General features: G+C 35.8%; 1 pseudogene; it reads right to left on the reverse strand.

The window, feature by feature from the left end:
* Nucleotides 1–340: 340 nt before the first annotated feature.
* Nucleotides 341–2,454, reverse strand: part of LOC112500873 — a 2,685-nt pseudogene continuing 571 nt past the window's right edge.

Raw genomic sequence — 2,454 nt, forward strand, 5'->3', positions numbered from 1 at the left:
ACTATGTTCCTGTCTGTTCCACATAAAAATCATGTCAAATATGAAACATGATCCCTGTCTTGTTCTGTCCTATCTTTTATCCAGTGTAGCAAACACACCATTAATAAAAAAAATTAGTGGTCACCAACATAATGACCACTTTAATTTTGTCTCTAATTAGTGACTATCTATTAGGTCACTATCGTAAATCACTCGTTTGACCCTCCTTTGGGTAATTGGGATTTTACCCATAGGGAACCCCAAAATTTGATGCACATGCACTTTCTCTGGTAATCCCAAGTTTCAAGCTCACAGTGAATAATCAGTAATACTCAACAGTTCCATCATATTCTTAGAAAAATCACACAAGAAGCAGAAATGTTTATTGATATAGATAGCAAACGTTTATTGAGATAGATAGCAAGGCCACACGACCGACACGAAAACGAGAGCTTCATCTCCCTCAAGGTGTTTAAGACTGCTATACAATGTAGCTAGATATGGAAATGTAAAAGAGCAGAAGTGCCATCGAGTCCCTTTCCCCTATAGTATTCTACATATTCTTTCACCGTTGTGCCTCTATACTTGGCTGGATTATCTTTTGAAACCAACTCTTTGATTGGTTCGAACACCTTTGAGGTTTGTATCGATCCTGTAGAAAAGAATGAAGCCACTGATATTCTTGGACCGATCTTGTTTGCCAAGACTTTGTGTTGTGAACTGACAAACTTATCGTTTGTAATCAGCTGAAAAGTTGCATGAATTGCTAGGTTAGTACTATACACTATACTTTGACTTTTAAGGCTAACAAAATGTATTGAAGCTTTAGAGAGAAAGAGGGAGATGCCTGTAGAAGATCTCCAATGTTCACCACRAGAGCCCCRGGGATMGGCRGAACATTAGTCCATTGGTTTTTATARAASACTTGAAGGCCACCAATTTGATCTTGTAGAAGAATCGTGATGAAGTCGTTGTCAGTGTGATTAGGGGTGCCTATTGTTAACTCGGGTTGTGGGCAAGAAGGATAGTAATGGCCGAGAATAGCAAGTCCGTCGGCACACCCCATGTCCAAAAGGTGATTGGGGTTGAGCCCAAGAGCCTCGGACATTAGCTCCAAGACACAACCTCCGAGTTTCATTACACGACTCGAGTATTCCATCAAAACATCTCTACAAGAATATCCCAATTGAAATAAAAGATCGGATAATCAGAATACAAATTCAATTTATATATTCATGATTTCAATATCAAATTACTTATTTATCATGTCAAAATGTTTATGTACCATTTTTAACAAGCCGTATTTCTAACCGAACCTTTGATGAAGTAAATAATTGGACAACGGCAACAAATGTATTTTTCAATACATTTTAAGATATAAATGCATTTATTTTATTGTAATAACCGATTTTTGTGTAATCCTGATCTGGAAACGAAACGGAATGAAATTAAAACTTCAATAAAAAGAAAAAAAGATCGAGATTGATCAATGTTTCTGTCCAGATAAAGTACAAGAGATTCATTTAACTCCATTGCTTTTGAATTTAATTTGATTCGTTTCAACGACTATAAAAGAAGTGATGTAATTACCAAATTGCTCTTCGATTTTAAGGATTTACTAGATTTGATTCGAGTAATTTACAACACTATCAAACACATTCGAACTTCTAAATCGTAAAACAATTCACCCTTTGTTTCTGGATTGTTTTGGCCTTATTCTGCCTCTTGGAGATTAGGTCTCTTTTGGTTTGTACTCTTCTTCTTCTGTTTCCTTCAGGGACGGATCTATGTACATCCGAACGGAAAACTGAGCACCCGCTCAATTACTTCCGCAAGGAGGAATTTGTTGAGATATTAAAGATGCACCCGTTAAACTTTGAGTGTGGTGGTCCTATGTATTAGAGAATACAAAAAACGTCCGACTAGAAAACCGTAAAAAAGTACCTTGAAATCAACTAAAATACCAAAAAATCTGTTGAAATCAACCAAGAAACGGAAAAAAATCTCGAAATCAACCAAATAAGCTGAAAATGTCCATTGAAATCAACGAAAAAAATTTAAAAATCCCTACAACTCAACACAAAAACTTAAAAATACCTTTGAACCTTTGTAATTCGACTAATAACACATCAGACTAATTTATGGCCTTCAATCCACCTTAAAAGTATACCAACTCAGTAAAAATCCGGTTTCCTATTCTATTTGACTATTACCGTTTCCGAAAAACAAAAAGCAAATCACTTGACTCGGTAATTAATGAGGCCAAGTGGTTTTAATTTGACCAATTCACTTCATTCATGTCTAACCATGCCAAATCTACTTGATTTGATTCTAAGAACATCCTCGGTAATTAAATATTAACAGTGTCATAAAACAGAAGAATTAATATAATGGTTAGGAAGAGAAGTTAAACCTGCAAAGCGTCGGCAACTCATGAGGTTGAGGAGGGTTAGGAGCCATGGTGTAGTAGAAAGA

Source organism: Cynara cardunculus, assembly GCF_001531365.2.
Source record: "Cynara cardunculus var. scolymus isolate 2C chromosome LG 17, CcrdV1, whole genome shotgun sequence".
NCBI lineage: Eukaryota > Viridiplantae > Streptophyta > Magnoliopsida > Asterales > Asteraceae > Cynara > Cynara cardunculus.